General features: G+C 36.3%; 4 long non-coding RNA genes across 6 annotated transcripts in view; all 4 read left to right on the top strand.

The window, feature by feature from the left end:
* LOC136805988 (uncharacterized) overlaps positions 1-1198 on the top strand; it is a 60035-nt gene extending 58837 nt beyond the window's left edge. For both annotated transcript variants that reach the window (XR_010846481.1, XR_010846482.1), the window contains exon 8: positions 785-1198. This is a non-coding gene — a long non-coding RNA (uncharacterized lncRNA). The remainder of the gene's footprint in view (positions 1-784) is intronic.
* An 837-nt stretch (positions 1199-2035) lies between these two features.
* Positions 2036-8422, top strand: LOC136805974 (uncharacterized). Of its 2 annotated transcripts, XR_010846478.1 has the most exons (9): positions 2036-2227; positions 2472-2843; positions 4195-4318; positions 5257-5530; positions 5880-5947; positions 6073-6306; positions 6525-6673; positions 6852-7087; positions 7931-8422. It is a non-coding gene; the product is annotated as an uncharacterized lncRNA (long non-coding RNA). The 2 variants fall into 2 exon arrangements; XR_010846479.1 differs by lacking the exon at positions 5880-5947.
* Positions 8423-10294: 1872 nt separating this feature from the next.
* LOC136805721 (uncharacterized) lies at positions 10295-11220 on the top strand. Its single transcript, XR_010846440.1, has 3 exons — positions 10295-10598; positions 10956-11011; positions 11189-11220. It is a non-coding gene; the product is annotated as an uncharacterized lncRNA (long non-coding RNA).
* A 525-nt stretch (positions 11221-11745) lies between these two features.
* On the top strand, positions 11746-19488 carry LOC136805714 (uncharacterized). The gene is made up of 5 exons (XR_010846439.1): positions 11746-11917; positions 13004-13424; positions 14888-15042; positions 17330-17583; positions 19154-19488. It is a non-coding gene; the product is annotated as an uncharacterized lncRNA (long non-coding RNA).
* The last annotated feature ends 3993 nt before the right edge of the window (positions 19489-23481 follow it).

Here is a 23481-nt window from a genome sequence, read left to right as displayed (position 1 = left end):
TTAACACCTTTATCAATTTTTTTGTAATTGATGTCAAAAGTAATTTTTTTTGAGTGGTGCATTGGCAAGAAACAAAAATGGATATAATCATAAGTAACACTTTATCAGAGTTCGCAAAATTTGTTTCAAAACTATTTTTTGAGGGTTATATTGGCATAAAATGAATTTTAACTTAAAATGCATTGGATCAAACACTTGGCAAATTTTATCTGAATCAGCTCATCTAAACTAAACTCTCTTTACAATATATTTTTCATTTCGAGCAAAATTAATTGAGATTTTCATTTATAGTTCGACTTCTCAGTTGTTAACCTGTTATGAATGAAAGTTCTCTTTTACCTTGAAGTTTTTCTTTAAAGTAGATATCATATTTCAAAATGCATTGGATCAAGCACTGGGCAAAGTTTATGTGATTCAGCTCATCATGTACACAAAAAATAATCTCTTATTTCTCATTTCTAGACCAGTAGCAATATCTTTTTCATTTCGACTAAAATTAACAAAGATTGCATTTAAAGCTCCAGTTGTTAACTTGTATGAGAAAGGTTCTCTTTTTGAAATTTTTTTAAAAAAGGTTAAAGAGTGCAAAATGCATTGGAACAAACACTATGTGATTCAGCTCATCATGTACACAAAATCTAATCTCTTAATAAATATTTACCGCCGTAGGAAACAATTCCAGACACCAAATTCACATGAAGAACCTGACTGTCCAGGGTACAGAAATAACACTTTATTTCTTTTTTTTAATCTTTTAAATAAAAGGACATTTTTACCACCATAGGAAACAGTCCAGGACATCAAAATCACTTGGAGAAACCTGTCCAGTCACCGAAGTTGTCCACTCAAATGTTAAACTCATGGTATAATCTAAAAAACTGTATGAAGGAGAACCTTCAAAATCATCAGTACCGAAGTTGTACACTCAAATGTTAAACTAATGGTATAATTTCCAAAACTGTATGAAGGAGAACCTTCCAAATCATCAGTTCCGAAGTTGTACACTCAAATTTTAAACTCATGGTATAATTTACAAAACTGTATGAATAACCGATCATCAAATTCGAAATCTGACGAAATCAAGTTATAAACGCAAACTCAACTAAATTTTATTTTAAACTCCACTGCATATTTCATAGTCATAAACCTTTGTAATAAAATCTTAATAGAATTATATCCAGCCTTTTGGCATTTCAAATGCTGCTCTTACCATCGACTATGAGTTAACACTTATCAATCTCTTAAAATCAAATGTAATGAATGATATAATATCTAGTCAAGATCAAGCTTTAATCAAAGGACGATTTGTGGACTTCAAAACATTTTCAAAGACAGTCTAAAAGGTATATACTTTAAAATATAAACCTTACCTCTAGTAAGCCTAATCTGACTGATTCATCAAAAGATTTTCATTTTATTTTCTATCAAAAATAGCAAATTTTCTTATTATTTCTTCTTCACTTTCATTGACGAATTTACAATTAAGTATAGGAACATATGGGCACATTCAAATATCTTTCCAACAATACCAAACTTTTCATTCTACGATAGCTTGTTAGAAAGTTATGGCTGGAATAAATGGACTACATATCTTTTTTACCTTAATTCTTGTTTTACCTGTCATTTTTTAACCAATGCTTCAAATCTTACATTATTATATGCCATTGAAAAGATAACGGATAGTACTTATTTCCAATTGACGAATAAGAAAAGGGTGAGCTTTTTATCCTTCCCATGCTAGAAATTTCAATTTTGGTAAAGACGTATCTAAAACCTCCTAACTTAAACTATGTTTTTGTAGAATACTTGCATCAAAAGTTACAGTCTCAAGGAAGTTGCTCGCTAAATTGAAAGAAAAAGCAATTTTCACAAGTAGTGCTCTAAATTATCTTTTCAACGGTATGTAATTTGTTAGAATTGACAAACTCTTTAGAATGATAGACCAAGCACAGTTTTTCACCATTGGATCACTTTAAAATTTGACGTAAGATATCCATGCAACGCTCTTTCTGTCTCTGTCTCTTTCTCTAGAAAGATTCAAAGAAGATAAATTTCATCTCAGACTCCTGCTGCTTTTGTTCTGATGTAAAAACCGGCTTCAAAATTTACCTCAATCTATCAATCGACATCGAAAGAAATGGACAGATGTATAACCTGGTGAAAGAGCAAACAATGGCTGGTACTGCGTTGAATGGCTTGGAAATCACTGGAATTTATGGCGATATAAGTTTGTAGTTTTACAGATAACATACTTTTTACTTATTAAGTCACTAGAATGGAACAACCTAGATCGATAGTGATTGTTTTGTTTGTCTATCACGTTTGAAAATGATAAACTCCAACGACCAAAATTTTTAATTAAAAGAACGATTCTTGGAAAAGGTGTTATTTGTTTAATAGAGACTTGTTACAAAGATTTGATTATGTAAGCCCAATTTCAACTTGATGCTTTTTGTTTTGGTTTCTTGCAGAAGCTTTACGCCAAGTTAAAACACGTCACCGAGCTCACAGTCTTTAACACCCATCCTGGGATTTCGCAAATATTACAATGCAACTGCAAGCATGATCGGGCAACGCGATAATCTACTAACGGTGAAAATTGCTCAATCTCAACTCCTCCCAAATTTCACTGTCATCATCGAGCCACTCAAAAGAGTCGGCAGAACAAGTTCATCAAGTTTGAATTGACTCTTACCGGACAGTGAGATATTCATGCGCACTTGGCGAAGAATAAAACATCTTGTGTCAACATTGGTGAAGAGTTCATACAGAAATGGAAATGCTAATCGACGGATGAAAACAATAGGCTAAGCAACTAGAGAAGAGAAAATAGCCACTTGATCGTGAGTATATTATAGTTTGTTATACGCCTCGAATAATGGCTATGTGTTGATGAATTTTATTTTCTTTCCAACGCCTCGATTGACCAATAAAACTTTTCGACGTGGTCATTTTTCAGGACTACTGGTAATGAATTTACAACAACGGGAATAGATCTTCTGAGAAATTGTGAAAAAGATCTTGATTGAAATCAAATTTGAAAATAGAAAATACTTACAGCCTCTAGATGAGGATATATATCTCATGCTGCCTTATATATACAAAAGCTCATTTTGTCACGGTCGATACTTTAGCTATTATTATACCCTCTCAGCTAATACTACCAGCGCAATCGATTGAAAATGCTTTGGGCCCTTTTTAAACTAATTATTTATGATGTCAATATTCAGAACAAACACCTGGAATGAGGTTTTCCAAAAAGTCTTTAAAAATAATTATTTGAAAAAAATTAATTATGTTCATTCTAGATTCACTTACTTGATCAAAAATTGTCAAAAAATGTCAGTGTCTCCCAGCTTGACAGGAATCATAAACCATAAGAACCATTGCATTTTTGTCCCATTCATAGTAGTCCCATAACTTTTATAACTATTCATGCAAATGCCAGAAAAATAAGAGATGCTGAAAATACATCACCTCAAAAAATTGCGAAATTAACTTTTGCCAAAGAAGAATGAAAGGTTCAGAAAAAGTGTTTAAGACAAAGTATTTTCAGGGTTTTCAGGACTTTTTTGACATAAAAGGTCCAGGCTCTTAGGGACATGTTTTTTTTTTGACTGTACGAAAATGCCGATTTTCAACCAACCCGGTTCAAATCGGCACTAACAGAGACAGCTGAACCCTTTCTTATCGTTATTCAAAAATAAGAAAATAGATTAGTAGCTCTGTCCGATACTTTTTGTCCGATCTTAAAAGCTTTTATGGAACTTAAGACATCACTTGTTGAATCCGGAGTATTTCAGGATGAAAAAAATCATAGTCTATTCGGATTTTATAAAGTCGGCTCTATATTTGGCCTTTGTCGTGTCCAATTTATATACGAAACTTATATCAGGGTGTAGCTAAAGGATTGAATTTTCACATCGACCTCTTTTTTTTGGAAAAACCCGGAGGAAAGTGGGATCAAATGGATCATTTTTGAAATCTAGGTGCTAACTCTAATCGTATATATTTTCCACAGTGTTTAAATCATATAAATATGGTAGTAAAATGTTTCATTTTGAAAAAGTCTTAGTCGGTGCACCTCTTTTATCGGACATCTTTTCGTATTGATTTACGTTAACAAACTCCCTGAAATTATTTCCAAAATTATTATATTTGCTGATGACTTATCCTTGTTTTCATTTATTATAGACCATATTCGCTATTCTCAAGAACTAAAAAGTGACATGCCGAACATTAGTGGTTTGGTTCATCAATGGATGGCATCCTTCATCCTTGATCTTTCTTAGCAGGAAGTTGAAGAGTACTTTAACCGGTGAGTTAGTAGTTCAGGATCATCAGAAGCATCTTCGTTTCATACTTGATAAAAATTTGTCTTTGACCTTCACTTTGATGAAAAACTTGATAAAGCCAAATAAGGTATTGGTCTTGTTTTCAGACTTCATAAATTCTTAAAATCAGGGACTCACGTTGTCACTAACACCCCTGTGTCACAGACCTGGCGAGACCCTTGCCCCACTGAAAAATCTGGCAAAAATTTCATCCCCGATAGGAAAATACCCTGGACTTTTAGCCCCACTGGGGAATTGACTTATATTTCATTCCCACTCGAAATTAAATGTTTAAAAATTGCACTCCAAAACCATCCCCACTGGGTTTTTTAACCTTTGAAAAATAGAATTTCTCTCCCCGTTGGCAGTTCAATAGGAGTTTTTATCCGCATCGAGGAAAAAAGTTCCACCAGGGCTGTGAGACAGGGGTGTATAAAACTTTTAGTGGTAGAGTTAGTACACCCTGATTATGGAGAAATCGTATATGATCGTCCTGGTAATTCCACCTTTTCTCTACCCATTTTAACTTTTCTGAAAAACTCGTGTCTGCTCAATATAATTTATTTGTTTCACAATAACTGGATCCTTCAGTGGAACATCCAGACTAGTTATATGAGCTAGGTTTTGAAAGCCTTGCAGGCGGTTAACTAGAAAACTCGTATTGTGTTTAAATAATAAGTGACTTTACTCTTGCTGCGCCTTATTGTAAAATTTAAAAGAAAATTAGAAAAAATGAAGCAGTATAAGTCAATGAGATAAAGACGAATCTTTCCCCAGCAAGCAAAAATGGCGCCTTTAGCTTTCATCTAATTTTTAATGGTGGATTCAAACTAGCGTTTTCTCGTTTCCCATATTAGCATTGTCGAAAACCACCAGGACCGCGCAACTTACGGAGATAAAAATGTTTTTATTAACCATATAGGAGATGCAACTCTTGCACTTGGCTTAAGTCCATTGGTACCCGTACTCATTTCTGTCAGATCGCATTGTTTTTGGTTCATTTACAACCTGTGAAAACAAGGTAAGATAAGCAGAAAATGTGTCGTATCTAATTAAGTCACGCAATAAACCACAGTGATTGATATGGTTCTCACAAACAAATATATCGTGATTAGTTATCATTGGTTTGTGGACAAGAAAGCTGTTAGATGTCAGGACTTAACTGAACCTGTTATTGTTATGATGGTGAAGTAAAGGTAGGCTACTTCTTTATTTCAGAATCAGTGCCCAATGTTGGTCTAGCTTTCGAATACCAGTCAGTAATTATGGATGTGATATACATGTTACATATATAGATTGTAATATACATAAGAGCTAAGATTTTTAAACATCGTCAATCAATATATTGATGTAAGGACTCGATATTTCTTAAACTTTTTCAAGTGTCGCCCTTTGAACCAAGTTTTATGAAATTTTCCATACCTCTAATCCCGGCCTCTAATATTTTATTGAATGTTATGGGCCCATCCAGAAAAACAAATAGTCAATTTGAGAAACTTTGTAAGAGTATTGTTTAAATAAATTCAACTTTATTTTCATTGATAGAAGAGAGTGGCCTCTTCTATACTGCAGAACGTCCGGGATACTATGAATAATACGCTGGAAACCAAAAGGTTAGCATTTCTACGAATGGCAATGATAATTTTTTGTACCACCGGGAAAGGTAGATAGATTCGATTCATTACGTGTATAACTTGTCTATTTGTCGTAATTTTCATTTCAAAAATTTGTCTCGTAGAAACTGGAATACCCATTTGCGCCCATTTCGGCTTGACGTTATGGCGCCGAAAAGAATAACAGCAAAATTGAATTGCAGTTTTCCTATCGTTCACACGCTTGCACGCCTCAGACGCCTCATCCTTTAAAATCGTCATATTACACAACTCGAGCGTGTCATACACGCTGTTAAATCCAACCAAATGAAGTCAACACTATTCCATTCCATATACAACAATTCACAACAAAGTTAAAGGTAATAAACAATATTTATCAAAAACAATTACAGCTTTTGTAGGTCAAGTTATATAAAACTCCATCCGAAAACCCCTGTTTACCATTCCAGGGTGACCGCTTTTTGTCCAAGGGAATTTTGGAGGGCTGAATTTACTCGTCACAGACACAGGAGTATGTGACGGTAAAGTCATTGGAGAAAATTACTTTGTTAGTCAATATTTTTATTTGTTATTATAGGTAAATACAGCCTGAAGCCTGGTGGATATAACCACGCCTTAACCAAGCCGCCGAGGAGGCTTTTGCAGGTTTGGAAGATACTGTTGAATCCCATAGATTTGCAAATGTTGGCGCAAGATCATTATATTCGGCAAAATGTGATAGGCAAGGTATGGTTATTTGTATTACCTACACCCCTGTATCATTGTAATTCTTGCATGAAAACTCACTCAAAACGTAAAATTCTTACTTGACACGTGACAAGGAAAACCCCCTTTTATTTTGTTCTTTTTGTTTCGTTTTGTTCGTTTTACTTTCATGGTAATGTTTATTTTATTTCCTTTGAAGGTATTTGGTGGTAAAAATAAAAATTTGTCAGCAGGAGTGGATTGGGTCAAAGCTTCCAGTGCACTTCACCTCGCACTTCACCATGTTTCTGGCCGATAATGTGAAGTCTCTGCCCGGGGCAAGATTGGACCTGCTGAAATGAACGAATATTCTCGGAGACTTTGGATGGAATTCCAACCATACATAAATCAAATTTTGAGGAGACAAACCTTACAGACTGTCCACAACGAAACTGAGTACGTATTTGTATTCCACTACCTTAATTGGATTACTTTTGGTCGGGATTAAAGTTTTAACTAAATTCTTAACGAATCGCCAAATTAAAATACCGCTAAACTTATAGGGGTTATAAGTTAAAAATGATTTTTAGCAGAACCCACTTATAGTACATTGCTACGGACGTATTGGGATGAATTCTAACACTTTTATGTGAAATATCATGAAAATTGTGTAACGGAAATGGGGTCTTTGAAGTTTGGCCAATCAGACCCCCTAACATGGTCCAAAATCCATCACATTTCTTGTTGCCACTACATGCCATAAGCTTCCAAATAACATTTTCATTTTCAAACCAGGCTCAAAAGAGAGAAAAGACCCCAAAGTTTTTGTGCTCGCTTCGCTCGCCTTTACTTTTAAAAAGATATTTAATTCTCATAGGGGGGACCAAAATCAAAATCTTCTTGGCCTCCCCAATTTTCCCGAATTTTAGTCGACCCACCACACTACTGCTTGGCCCTAAAATACAGGAAGATTATTGAAAATAATTAATCTCAAAACCAAAATATCGCTAAATTTAGCAATCGAATTCCATAAAGTTAGTTCATTTTAAGGCTCATCAATTGAGCCTGGTTTGAAAATACAACACGTATACTTGGCAGCTGATGACATCAACAAGAATTGAGCCAGATTTGGGGCTTTTTTGACTTGATCTGAGCGGGAGTGTAAATTTTGTTTCCACCGAGGATACATCAAAACTTTTCAATTTAATGATTGTGTATTTCATAAACTGCAGCTACATATTATTTTTTTCAAGGTTAAAAAATTTTTTGCATTAACTATTTACGGTTCTTTTATTACAGGAACTGTTTACAAAAGTACTCCAAGCGGCTGGTTTGACATGTCAACCTTCACAATTTGGTTTCAAAACTGTTTCTTTCCAAACATCCAATTTTAAGTTGGAAAAATCATTATCGATAATAACCTCAGGTATCACTTTAGTGAATGAGTGATTACAATGTGCGAAGAAAACGAGATTGGTTTTGTTCCACTAATCGCCAACTCCGCACGTTTAACACCTTGAGACGTGGCAGTATTTTGACCTCTCAAGATGAGCTGGAGTAATATATTTAAACGATGGCAGTGAGAGACAATGGTACACACGGTCGATACCGAAGCCAACCTTTCGATCCTTGTTGAAAGAAATGTACCTTATGTTGTTATCTTTGCATATCTACCCTCCTGTTCGATTTAGTTCAACACCAGTTATAGAAGAGGGGCAACCCTTGGGATCCGTAGTAACACCCCTGTGTCACAGACGCTGGGACCCCAGCCCCACTGGAAAAGTGAGCAAAAACTTTGTCCCCGTTGGGAAAATACCCTTGAATAACAGCCCCACTGACTTTGATTTCATCCCCATTCGAAATTCCATGCTTAAAAACTGCAATCCGAAACCATCCCCGCTGGGTTTTTTAACCTTCTACCCCCATTAGGGTTTCAATACGAATTTTTATCCCCACTAAGGGAAAAACTTCCACCGGGACTGTGAGACAGGGGTGTTAGCATCTTTCGTGGGACTGGTAAAAAATTTTCTTTTTGCCATTTTTCATAACTTAAGATCATTGAAATAGAACTTTAAAGATAACTTTTACTTTTATGTACGAACCAGCAGGGTAGATTAGAGGGGCGCAAAATTTTTGTCTGAGAGCAGATTTTTATGACACAGTAATCGACCGCCGGAGGCGGTTTCTTTCATAGTGGTACGCTAATCTCGTTTTGCCTTGGCTCATTACTTTGTCTACCATTTACTTTCGGTTTTTTTAACTAGATTACCCAGGTGTTTCTCTTTTTTTTTTGGCTGAATGTCTTTTATTCGGAATTGAATAATCGAGACATGAAAAATGACTATATTGTAATCTGTTTTCAATGAATAATCTAAAATGTACTGGAGATGACATGTAGGCGTTAATAATGTGCGCGCGCTCTTTCGCGAGCGTGATGCGTGATGGAAGGCGGTCGTTTCAGTGTGGTTTAGATCCACACTGTGACCTAGTTGTTTATATCATGAATAGATGATTACAGTTTCATAAAAATCTGCTCTCCTACACAAATTTTGCGCCCCTCCTGTCTACGCTACTGCAAACAGTATGAAGTAAGCCCTGAATTCCTAATGTACAAATCGAACGAAACTTGATTTACAAGCAGGAATATCAACCAAAAGACGTTTGATAGCTTGAACGGTCTACTTGATTTTCTTTATGATGAACCATTTAGATGAACCCATAGTCTCCGGCCGGATCAGAAAATATTTTTTTCTCACCCGGCCGGTTTCCGGAAACAATACATTTTTTTATTTTCACTTTACTTTGAAATCTTTAATAGTGACTTAATTGCGGAAAAGTACAAAGTTAATATTTTTTTGTTTAAAACGTTTTATTAAACTCACCATAACAACTGAAAAAAAGCTACAGATATTCCGTCAGAAAGAAGCGTTGAGAGTAACAATAATGCTAGCACATCACATCACACGTCAAATTTTGAAGAACTAAAAGAGTACATATACCCAGCTGGCACACAACGTTGTTTCAACGTTTATCTAACGTTTGCAACGTCCATATAACGTTAGATGAACGTTAAAACAACGTTGTGTCCAGCTGGGTAACTTAAATGGTTTTGGGTGACCGAAGAGCCGTTTCCATGAAGTACCTTCACCATATACCTAGGTAAGAACATTATGCTACCAGACAATCCCCTGAATTTCTTTACATCGTTTTTGTTTGTCTCCTCATATACAGCTGTATTTCTAAAGTTAACATGCTCAAAACTTATGTCATAGCTAGGGGGTTCAAGGTTTACGGTGACACGGTATGGGCCTTTTTTTGTCCGGTATTTCGGTATTTACCCATGGAAGTTCGGTATTTCGGTAAATACAAAATCTTTCTGAACTGCATTTTCATAAAAAAATTCTAAAAATAACCTGCGGCGCAAAATTTTCATAAAATTTAGAAAACGACTTTAGAAAACTTCATTATTTCCATGAAAAGAAGCTCTTGAGGCACTCTGTTATATAGTAGAACAGTCTAAAACATAGTCAAATAAAATAGTGTAAAAATCGAAATTTTCTCCTGTCGGCACAAACCAAGGTTGCGCCTCCTCAGTCACTAAACTTTACTTCCTCTATGCTATTTGAACGTCGAAATCTGATTGTTCGTCTGATCAAGAGATAGAACAGTTGAAAAATAAAATCTTCAACAGAATGTCGCCCTTGCTTCTTATTTTATCAACAATTCTTGCAGTTGAAATGACTTTCCTTACGAATTAGGCATAACATAAATACTAAAAATTGTCGGTGACTGTATTTGGAGTTTATTTTGTCCGGTGTTCCAGTATTTTGGGAAAAAATTGCCGGTAATATTGCGATGGAGGAGATCTGTTATCATTTGATGGTCACAATGAAAAGGACTCCAAAGCAATATGCCAAGCCTTGGTAGGAGCGATGAAAGTCGCCCACGACAAAGGTATTGTCCACAGGTAAGATCTTTAGAGATTCTTTCTAAGTTTTTCTACTCCAATTCAACAAAGACTTTATCCCTTATAACAACCCCTTAATTGAATAGATTCTTTGTGGTTAAGTAAGTTCAACTATGACCAATATCAAAAGATATTGAGTTAACGGCTCTCACTAAGCATGCTAAAAATCAATCATTTTCTGCACTTTCCAATTGAGATCTTTATTCCAATGGGTGGGAAGAGCTTCATCAGCTTTCAGGTTCTGTTATTTTCCTTTCAATCTTTTCCAAGTCTTCTTATCAATTCCAAAACAACATCTGTCCAATAAGCCAAGGATGGAATTTACTTAATTTTTTTATTTATTTGTATAATTTTCAGAGATTTAAAACTCGACAATATCTTACTTGACGAGGGTGGAAAGATCAAAATTTCAGGTAAGACTTTTTGAACAAAATTCATTAGTAAATGGGAGGAAAGATTGAAACTTATAGGAGTTTAGTCTTTTTCAAAGTTCTAGAATCTGGTGGAACTGGAACTGCGTTCAATAATTTTAAGTTGGTCATAAGAAATCCATACTTCATATAATGTATCAATATTTTATCTTATTTCAGATTTTGGCATTTCAAGTTTCCCATCATCATGTGATTACCTAATGTGACACATTTTGTGGAACCATGTCTCATATGGCTCCAGAAGTGGTTCGCGGATACAACGGCACCTGTGATGCCTGATATGATGGTCAGAAAGCTGACGTTTGGTCACTGTAAGTTGATTTTATTTCAATACTTAAACACTTAAATTCTTGCCTCCAGACATAGCTTAGACTAAGGTCTTAGACTAATCTTTAGGAGAAAAATGCTATGCGACCATAACTCGAATTATAGTCTACAGTAGGTACACCATTTAGACACGCTCAAGTGTCTCATTCAGAAGTTTTGTTGTTAAATAAATTAAATTCAATAAATATTTACAAATTTTTCAATACACTGGATAGAACTTATTGACTTTTTTGTAGCCGTTGAAAGGCCCCCAGCGGTTTGCGTGAATGCGTGAATGCGTGAATGGGCTTTTCTCACTTGCGTGAATGCGTGAGTTTGGAAAAAAATCGTGTGATTACAGTACGCAAATTAAAGGTCTGCGCTCTTGAAAGAAAGATGCCAATGAAAAAGTTATCCAAGCAGTATACTTCACACGTTATTTTTTCATTTATTTTAGCGGAGTCATTCTCTTCGAACTCGTTACCGGTTGTTTACCGTATCAACATACAAACAACCCTCTACAGTTCGAAAAGCAATTACAACGTTTTCCCAAACTCCCTTATGGAAGAAAACTCTCTTCAGGTTAGTAAATATAAGCGTCCTCTACTCTAGCCAAAAAAACTTGCAAAATAATGTGAACCAAGTCAAATGTTCAATAACAAGAAGCATTCAATTTCGTTCTAGCCATCAAACATGATTCATTTGTCAATAAAACTGATTTTTTATGCCGGATTTTTTTTTAATTTTGACCAAATTGCACCAAATCTCACCAAATTTTTTCTTATTTTTCACTCAAAATGCATATTAGTATGTTTAAAATGTGAGGAATTTCGAATTCTAAGAAGATTTTTTGACTGAAAATGCCGGAAATTTGCAAAAATTTGCTCAACTTTAAATAGTACCTCAAGTGGATTAATTTTGGCAGAAATTAAATTTGGCAAATTTCGGCATATTAAATACTGAAAATACTAAAATTTTCGTCGTCAGTCGTTCGCCAAAATTTAGCAATAAGACTATTCTTTTATTCTATGAGAAGTATCATTTTTACGTTGATTTTATGCATTTTTCATGAATTTCTGTTTCTCCAATTTCCAAATTTAATCCCTGTCGAAAATGGTATTTTGGTCATTCGTTAAATTAGATCCACGAAAAAATTTGTGTACTATAATAGAGATACCTATACCTATATCTTCAATAAAACCTTTGATAGCGGTGTATTATATTTAAGATATCTGTGTAACTAAAGGAATGAAATGAATATCGGCGATTACCTTTCCGGCCCATTTAAAACCGGCCATATTATGCCACTGCGCATTTGGTTGTAAAATACCTTATCGGTAGAAAACTCCTCCTTTTAAAAGTGACGAAAGCAATCGCTTTGGAGAAGAAATTTTATACCAACGATTATTTTTTTACCGCTGAAAGTTTTAATCGACTATAATTTTTTTGCCGCCGAAACTTTTTCCGAAGAAAATATTTTTCTTGATCCGATTATATGATTTTTGTATTGATGATATGTAATGCTTCTCAAACATTACTAAATCGTTTCTTGATATTGCCACATACAGGTGATAAAAATTTAAGTCCAGGAATAATTTCCTCGTTAATTCAAAAAATACGTAGACATGGGTATGAGGTTGGAATACATCATGTTTTTTGAATTTTTAGATGACCCGCAAGGATCTCAACCGTCAGATGCGCGACCTTAGAAGATAATTACCAGAGAGAACCTTGATTTTGCAATTCGCATGGTTAAATCTAATGCAATCAGTGAACCGAAAATCGCAATAAGAATGGGGTTCACCCAATCAACAATCAATCGACGCAAAAATGGAGTCACGACTGATAAGTTTGGCTGCCTAACTGTGCTTACACAGAAAGAGGAAAAACAATTCAAATCTGTGCTAGATTTACTCGCCCGTTGGGGGTTTGGAGCTACTGTTAGATAAACTCGAGCAAACAACACGGTCAAGAATGACCGCCCGCGACAGATTATGTAGCAAAATTCCGTGAACGCATGGGTGTAACGCTATGGACAGTGGACAAAATTAAATCAGATCGATTTAAATACACAAACGACGAATTAAAGGTACAAGCGTTTTTGCATTTGATCGTTTCCAAATAGATTGCATTTATTGAAATCGCATAGTTTTCAAGTGATAAATCTCACTCACACTTTTTCCAGAGTCGGTTTCACTTACGGCAGCATTCTTCGGGTATATTTACAACACCCCTGTCTCGGGGATGCGGTTAGAATTTGCCGAATGGGGATGGAGAGTCCATTGCCTTAACTTGGTGGGGATTTAAAGTTCTTCTACATTGTTTTTACCGCTTTAAAACCCACTGCGAATTCCTAGAACTGTAAGTGTCTTCTCTAGTCGGGATAACAGTTGTTGTAATGTAGTTTCCCAACGGCGATGAACGTTCAAGGTTTTTTTCTCACCCGGACTAATCTTTAGTCAATTTTTACAGTGAAGGAGGTCCCACCGTGTCTAAAGAAAAATGGTGTTTTACAAGTCTGTTAATTTCGACATTGATTATTACAGAAGAAAGTTTTCCATTTGCACGTTCGTGTCTTGTTATCTATACGTTGATCTCTGTTAATGCGTTTCCAGTGTATTCTTTCTGTATTGTTCTTTTTTGACACCCCTGTATCATCGTCCCGCCACGAGAATTCCTGGCAACATTAACAGTGAACGGCTGAAATAGATCAAAATACCTCTGCTGCGCGGACAATTCTAAAGATATCGTTTTAAACGAGATGGGTGCGAGTACTCTTAGGTACCTAATAGCCGGGGGGTTTGGAATAAGCGGGAGGGGAGGGGTTGGAACGAAAATGTCCTGGGTGGTAAATCTTTTCGAAAAGGATGCTAATACAGCAGAATTAGAGCAAAATAGGAAACTTTCAAAATAACTTTCGCAAAAATCAATACGGGGGGGGGGGGTCCGAATAAAAATGTCGTGGGTTTAAAGTTTTCGAAAAATTAATTAGCACCCCCCGGCTATTAGGTACCCGAGAGTATGTCAAGCAGGGGTTTTGGAGGCATCCTACCCAATTACAATGTTCCATTCTTCTAATTCACGTGTTAGTACGCGACACGATTGCTGGTATCCCACCCATCCGAATCTTTAATTTTGATGAGACCAATCTCAAAATTGATCTGTACGAGGAACTTGTTTTGGTTACACATGGTAAATTTAATCGTCTGGAGAAGTTGGTTGAGCACACCAAACAGGCCTTTAGGTATTGACTATCCGTTAATCGAAATTTCCCCTCTTGGGTTGCGTTGTGAACTTAAAGATCCAAACTGTTTCTAATATGAATTGAAGACATTACTAGTGAATGGTCGTTTTATAACCCTGAAACTTTTGAATGGTTATGTTCGCGTAGAGGGCGATCGTTTCTTCCAGGATTTGGACATCATAATGGCATTACAACTTTTTGGGCAACTCTTAGACTAGTCTTGCACTTTTTGTTTGACCGCCTACTCCTTCCACTGAAATATATGTGCAAAATATGTATCTCTAATCAACTTTTACATGTTTCTTTAGTCTGATGTACTGCGGAAATGCGATCGGAGAATATCTGCCACCTATGATAATATATAGATCAGAAGAGGTCTATACGAGCCATGGACGAAAGGTGCTCCAGGGGCGGTGTAAAAACCAACTGAATCAGGCTACGCTTCGAGGATTGGTTCTTTCACGTAAGTCTTTGTTACAATTTCATTGTTTATAAAAAGAGGAAAATGAGAAATCTGATGAAGAGATATAATGTCTTATGGGAAAAATCAATGTTCTTCTGTATAGAACATGAAGTCGAAAATTAAGTTTCTGCATCTATTTTGTACCTTAAAACTTAATGAATGTTGTGAAAAAATGAGAATTTTCAATTGAATATTGAATTCTGCAGGTCGTTCTTGGACCGCGATTGACAAAATGATGAAACCTGCCTGTCTCATTGGGGACAACGTCAGCTTCCACTTCTCAATAAATGTTGTTGAGGTTGGTTTATAGTGTGGTCGTGTTACTGTTTGTAGGAAAAAATAAGATCTAGCTGAAACTTTCTCCAGACCTTCTCTATAGGATGCTTATGCCTCAGGAAAAAATCCCCTAACATCCCACTGGTGGAACATCCCTTTTTTGGGCAATTTTTATTTTCCCCAGGCAAAATCCTAAGGGCGAAATATTTTGAAATTTCAAACTCATTTTTAGACATTATCAAGTATACCATTCGAAAGCTCTCGAACAACTATATAGAAGACTTTTAAACGGTTATAGCCGATTTCCTTACCTAACTCGAGATATTTCATGCACAAGTTCCACTTTTCACCACATTTTGGTCTAAAATTGACCATATATAGCATTTTCTGCGTGAATTATCTTGAGTTAGGTAAGGAAATCGGCTATACCCGTTTAAAAGTCTTCTATATAGTTTTTCGAGAGCTTTCGAATGGTATATACTTGATACAGTATATGACCCCCAAAACGGAGACGGCCCCCACAACGGAGGTTTTCATTAAAATGAAGATTCTGACTTGTAGATTTATCAGAATTAAACGATTTTTGTTTATTTTGAAAGAATGATGGTTATACTTAAAAATGAGCATGTTTTTACTGGTTTGATACAGATTCAAGATAACATATTTGCGTCTAAAGGAAATATTTTAACACCAAAATTAGATAAAAATTGCATATAACTCACTTTGGATATTGAAAACAAGTTATGAAAACGGGGGTATAGGAAATTTTCTACACCTAATGCCTTTCAGAAAATGCAAATACATTAGTGACTTTAGAGGCTGGGTAAAAGATATAGCATCTTGAAGGTCAACCAGTATTTTGGATCCCTAGAATCAGCATTGACAAAACCTAAAATTCTAAATATGAGAAAAAAAAAATTAACATTATATATAAAATTTTTCGCTGAATCAGCAAAAACGGCAAATTCTGTCATTTTTTTGCAAAATATAGGAGAAAAATATCTTTAAAGCTTAATATTTTCAGTTTCAGTTAAGCTTTTTTTCTAAAATTTTCACAGCTTATTCCATACATGAATGGAACTATTTTCAAAAGAGATTTGTTTTCAAAAACTTGATTAAGACGTTGTTAAATAAAAATTGTCATTTTGAAAATTTCTAATTTTTCAGTTTGGACTTTGCAATATCGAAAATCTTGAAATATTTCATAAAAATCATAAATTTTACATCCATCGGGTCGTAAATTTAAGGGAAAACACAAATATGTTCATAGTTTTTCCCCCTATTACCACAGGGCTTAATAGTTTGATTTTAACTACACCTCCGTTTTGGGGGGCCCCAAACCTGCATTTTGACAACCAGGGGTATACTGTAAAAATTTCATCAAATAAATTTATGCCCAAAACCCTTTAAATCATATTTCAAAACTATGGTCAAAGTTTTGTATTCATATCTTAAAGATATCTAGAGAAATCTCTAAAATTTCAAACCTCCGTTTTGGGGGCCATTAGAAAAAAGCTACCTATCTTTAAGCGATTGAAAAATATTGCTGAAATTGAAAATTTTGAAAAAGAACTTCCAGGAAATAAAGTAGAGATGTTAAAGGTTTTCATGCAGCAAAAATCTTTCTAAAATCTCTTTTCCTCTAGAGATTTGAGAGAAATTTCAAATTTGATCGCCGTTTTGGGGGCCACATACTGTAATGTCTGAAAATGAGTTTGAAATTTTCAAAAATTTTGCCCTTAGGGTTTTGCCTGGGGAAAAAAGAAATGTGCCAAAAAAAGGATGTTCCACCAGTGGGATTTTAGGGGATTTTTTCCTGAGGCATAACCATCCTATAGAGAAGGTCTGGAGAATGTTTCAGCTGGATCTTTTTTTTTCCCTTAAATTTATGCTAGCCGACCCCACTATTAAGCTTGATCTTAATGGAACGCTTTTGTTCGTTATTACAGAGCTTAAGCAGCCTATAAAAGATTCCAAACTAAAGTGAAACAAATAATGCCACTTATTTTAGGAGTGCGAAAGAGGAAACATACTCTTCATACTGCTTCCGCCCAATTCCACACATTTATCTCAACCACTGGACGTAGCCTTTTTCGCACAATTCTACCCATTTATCGTAACCACTGGACGTAGCCGTTTTCGCCCAATCCCACCCATTTTTCACAACCACTGGACGTAGCCGTTTTCCGCATGGCGCATCGACCGTTTTCCGAGGATTAAAAAATCTGATTGGAAGGATGTATAATGACCGTATAGCGCATTGACGTAAGTGAATAATTTGGATTTTTATCTTATCAAGTTTCTTTTGCCATCGACAATCTGTGATTAAATATTGTGACAAGAATTCCCTTCCCCCTAGTATCAATAGCGATTTTATGTATTCGAGATAAACCGAGGAGGACGGTATAAAGCAAAGTTGACATGTCTCCAAAATCACCGTCCACTTTGCTCGACGACGGTAAAAACACCAAAATACCGACGTCTGTTTATGTGAGCAAAGGCGATATAGAGTTATACATCAACTATCGACTTTGTTTTGTATCGATTTCACTTACCGTCGCCCTCGATATCCTCCGATACATAAACTCGGTAATGTTGATGGGTGGAAAGGCTGCCGCCATGCACAGAAAAAGCTCACACCAACACTGATATGCAAGGGAAAGGGCTTTTTCAAGAATTTGCCACATATTTTGTGACTGATTGTATACGATTCATTCGATATTTGAAATATGGATTCATCCATAACTGTCACGTTCACACATACATTCACCCCACTCCAATCACAGATCAAAGTATAATAGCATTTTTTAATGCCGTCGAAGTTTACACACTGTCTGCGTTGATAATTCCTGCATTATTCAATTCCTGATAACCTTTGTCCCAAAGAGTAAAAAGACTGATTTAACGTATGCTTACTTCTGTTTTGGATTGCATGTGATTTAGTTCTTTTTTTCACTTTACATCATGCATTCAAAATGATGGCAGATGAAGAATTCTAGAATCACAGGATTGTCTCAATCTAAATGTACTACTCTAATTGCCCAGCTTTTTAGGTAAGGCATTAGCCACGCAACGAAAGTTGAAGCTCTACTTATTAAAGATCATTTTGCTTCATCTAGTGACGGAGCCCAGCTGGAACACAACGTTTTTTCGACGTTTATCTAACGTTCACAACATCCATATAACGTTAGATGAACGTTGAAACAACGTTGTGTGCCAGCTGGGAGAAACTCTGTTTAGTGTTCTAAGTAAGATATCTCTGATTTGCACAATCGTGTTTGAAGTCTTGCGGGGGGGGATTGTGTATGAGAATGGAAAAAATGATGTCAATGGAATTTTGTGCAGTACAATGGGCTGTTCCATTAAAAAACCATACAGGGGGTGGACGAATCTTTTCAAGTCAAAAAGAAATTAATTGGTGAAAATGTGTCGATACCCCCTGGAAAATACAACCATTGCAACAATTCCATTGGGAAAGATCTTTTCATACCTTAAAGTCCCTCACTAACTAAAATCTAACTAAAACGAACTAAAATCAGTCTTTTACCCCCTAGAAATTTTGAAATAGCTTTTTACCCCCTTGGAAAAATGAAAATGCACCCCTGGAAATTTTTCTCGGATTACCCTCTGGAAATGTCGGTCCACCCCCTGAATGGATATAAAATGGAATGGCTCAATGTTTCGCCGCCAGAAAAAAGAAGCCTAATCGTGATTGACTCTTTTAGCGTTTACAAAAAAGACTCGGGTAAAATAGGGGTGTATATGATCTGTTAAATCTAAAATTCTTTTTTAGTGTTCGTGATTTGTTGATTAAAAGTTATTTTATTTGTTTCAGAAAAAGCTCCCGACACTTCATCAAAGATGGAACGATGGGGAAACTCTTTTCACAATCAATCCGAGCCCTAATGAACAATATTCTACACATTCAAGGGCGAATTTATTCTGACGGTCATATTCTGGGGAATAATGGGCTTGTGACACCAATGAACCATTATTAAAGAATGACCCTTCCTCGATCTCACACGCACAGTGAGGAAGAATCAACCGATCATCCGAGCATTTCTAATTTGCGAGACCAACAACCGAAAATAGTATGGTAATAAGATATAATCGTGGTGGTTAGTGCACTCGGTGTTCTCCCATACGATAGCTGCAATGAGACTTTTCGTGCTTATTTTGCTAAGAATTCAAGGTTAGGCTCAAAAACAAGCCAATCAAAGTTGACGATTTTCCCGCGGCACATTTTGATTGGCTGATATAGCCGAAGTAGAGATTTTTCACTCTTCTTGATTTTGATTGATTTTGATTGATTTTGATTGATTTTGATTATGGATGGAGGCTTTGTCAAAAATTTTCAAGTTAATTGAATCAATCTACTTTTCAAACTTCAAAAAGCTTTTGAGAAATTTGACTCGCTTGTTATTTTTTTGGATGGAACCAGGGTTTGGTGACTACAAATCTCTAAGATAGCCCTTCAAACAGTCTTACTTCTTCCCAAAGGTTTTGTAGAATTTCTGTAGGATAATCATATCAAAAAGGAGCCTCAGTAATCTGGCTTATGGTAATAAATACTAGATTTGAAGGTCAAAGCTTTTTTTGTGTTCCTTCAATATCTTTTCATTCTCGTGTTTTTTTCAGGTCTTTGATCTGGGGGATGGATGGTTCGACTGACGATATCCGAAGAAGCTAAACTCGACCAAAAAAGTTTCACGAAATGAAAACCTTTTATCCTGGATTTCAAGGTAGGCACTATTTGAAACATTCTTGTTTGGATCAAAAGTACTATTAGTTCTTTTCAAGGCTGCTGAAAATGGTAAAGGGGAATGAACTGATGAAAATGGACAGTTTTTTTATATCTTTGGACTTGCCCCGGTGGAGGTCCTATGCCATTCGTACGTTCGTTCGTAATGAACTTTTCTCAAGATTGGCTTATTCAATTTTTTTGATTTTTGGCACAAATGTGCATGACTATAAACCCTCGAATGGGACGGAGCCCGATTTTCGAAAAAAAAATTGGGGGGGGGGGATTCGGGCCAAAAATCGGCTAAAAACGGGTTTCTTGGACTTTATGAAAAATTGGATCATTAGTTTTTTCTGGACTTTTGCACGAAATTAGGGTATCATCATAGGTAAAAGATGGTTTCTAAACGTATTTTTTGTAAGAAAGAAACGACTAATTTTAAAAGATCGTCACAATTTGTATTCTGAATGATTGTTTAATGGTCACGCTCACGTAGATATCAATTATATATGTGTTAAATGCATAACCAGGTCCATAAAAGTATCACTTGTTGAGTTTATTTTTCTCTTCATTTTTTAGGACGGCTCGTGTGGTCGTGCAGCAACATACAAATTTATCCCTACCCAAATGTATGGCTGGGTGGCTGGACTTCCTGTCTTGTATGACTGTCCAGCTGACTCTTGGATACTCTCGGGTACCTAATAGCCGCCCCCCCCCCCCCGCTAATTAATTTTTCGAAAATCTTCCACCCAGGACATTCCTATTTCAAACCCCCCCCCCGCTTATTGATTTTTGGGGAAATGTTTCTGAAAGTTCCCTCTTTTGTCCTAATTCTGCTGTATTAGCCTCCATTTCAAAAGTTTTCCACCCAGGACATTTTTATTCCAAACCCCCCGCTTATTAAGTTTTGAAATCTTTTCCAACCCCCCCCCCTTATTCTGAACCCCCGGCTATCAGGTATTCGAGAGTACTCTATATACAAATGTAGAAGATGCAAATTCACACCTGTTGTCATGCTGCAATCGTATCAAGAAGACACAAACAGGAGAAACTCAGAGGCAGATGAAGCGAGAAAGAAATTCTTCCTTCCCTATTCTTGCGTTCACTTAAATCTACTTTACTTTTTAAATAAATCAAGAAGAAATCATTTATTACATTAACACACACAGTTGTCTGTCAAATATTTTTATCAGGGACTGATTTGGAACACAAAACTTTTAGTAAAATACTCCTACGTAAAGTCATTTAAAATTCCCAAAGAAAATCCTAAATTTCAGTTTTTAAGGTAAAAACTGAGATTTATATTCAAAGTTTCCTCATGTTACATGGGCATTGATCAATCCCAGACATGTCCTCCACAATTCCAATAGACTTATCAAAACAAATAATGCGCTGAAGTCCTATTTATAAGCCTAGATTTTCCTTGAAAACACGTCTGAAAATTTTGAATACACCTTTTCGACCGTAGCCATCAATTGCCACGCGGGTATCTTATTTGTCTGTTTTACCACCCTAAAACCGTCCCAGTCTTTCTTCCGCATCTAAAGACCATAGATAAGTGTATAAAAAGATTGGATCGAGTTTAGGGTGGTAAAATAAATAATAAAGTGGCACGCGCCTGACTACGGTCGAAAAGGTGTATTCTCTCAAATTTCAGTACGCTTGCAAAAGATTCGACTTTGAAGGCTGTCGAATCACGATCAAGAAAATTTTAATGTGCATTCATAACATCTTTCCGCTTTCGAGTAGTCCTCTCGTTCCGGTGTTTATTCGACCCAGACCTCGCGTGGTTTCTTCTTCTTCGACCCTGCTCTTCGGTCGTGAGTTTTCTTCCCCACCTTCCCACCCTTTCACAATTTTCTCGGGTCCCTCCTATGTATACGGGGCCTCTGTATCCTGCATGCCGACCGAGTACCCACATGTTTAGTCGCCTGTTAGCCTTGGTACTTACGGGGCCTCTGTCATATGCCGACCGTGTACCTTACTTTCCTATAGGAGTGACCCCAATATATCCGCCACACTTGTATATAGCAATAAGCCTACATTGACATGAAATATATAATCTCAGGGTCAACGGACTCATTCTCGTCTCCATTTCTTGTCTCCCGCCCACTAACCTCAAATTGTTGTAAAAAAACTAATTTAAAAAAACTACTTTTAAATTTCACACAGGGCGAAATTCTTCAATGAAATAGATGTCGATGCCTTCATTTCTCGTAGTTGATAAAGTTCTAACACGTTTAACTTTGTGGAAAGTTTTATGGATTTTAGACGACTATTTTGAGATTCACAGTCAATTTTTTTTGAAAAATTTGGTCAAAACTGCTCTAAAATACAACAAAAAATTTGTATAGAGTTTTTCTTTATAGCTCAATAAAAAAGCCAATTGAAACTCATCAAAATTTCAAAGATGTCAGTTTTTAAGACTAGGAACATTTAAGCATAGTATGCTTCCTTGTACTATAATTTAAGTCAAGCTTGGAGATGATGGGATGAAAAATATGTATAAAAAATATGTAGAATATTTTCGTATATTTCATAAAGATAATGATGTCTCTTTAGTTTTGACATTGTTGCCTGAGACTCGTATTCGTATTCTCGTTTAATTTGAAGCCTTTTTGAGTGATATTATCTATCTTGCTACAACTACATATACATTCTTAGTCTGAGTCTGACTCCGGGGGGGGGGGCTCGATTTCTAAACGATGGCAAAAATATGGCTTTCAAAAGTGGACCCTTACAGTGCAGCCGTTGAACAGCGAAAGGGCACCCTTATAGTACATTTAATGGAACGTTTCTGACCCTTACAGGGTAGTTTGATTGTACATCTTATTTTGCCGAAGCCACCTGAAAATGAGCCTGAGATGTCGACACAATGTGCAAAACAAATCGAAATTGGTGAGACTCAAAACTGTAAAGATACGTCAGGTTTTTACTGTCCAACTTGCATCCAGCAGTCCCAAAACACAGCGTCTCGAAAGAACTACCCTAAGGGAGTGGTCATAAAATATCTACTAGAGGGGGTGGGGTGCAAAATCTTTTGCCACCCTTAGGGAGGGGGAGTGCGAATTATTTTTGCCATCCTTAGGGGCCCGGGGGGGGGTACTAGGGCAAGATGGGTTACGGGGATGCTCCGCTGGTCAGGGTACCTTTTTTGACCTCCACGAGTCCCAGGTAGGGTCGCAAAAACACCAAAATAGAAAAATCAGTCCCTCGTAGGGTGCCTATTTTTGGAAAACTTGGGGAAAAAGTAGAAAATTTGAGAACATTTTTGAATTTCAGTCCCATTCAGGGTCACTTTTTTCGCAAATTTCGAGTCCCACGTAGGGTCCATTTTTCGAACCTCAGCGGAGCACCCCCGTCGGTCGACAAGGGTAGTACCCCCCCGGGCTTAGGGGGGTTCGAAATTATTTTGACATCCC

This window comes from Clytia hemisphaerica, unplaced genomic scaffold (genome assembly GCF_902728285.1).
Source record: "Clytia hemisphaerica strain Z4C2 unplaced genomic scaffold, Clytia hemisphaerica genome assembly, whole genome shotgun sequence".
Lineage (NCBI taxonomy): Eukaryota > Metazoa > Cnidaria > Hydrozoa > Leptothecata > Clytiidae > Clytia > Clytia hemisphaerica.
This window is presented reverse-complemented; position numbering and strand designations above follow the sequence as displayed.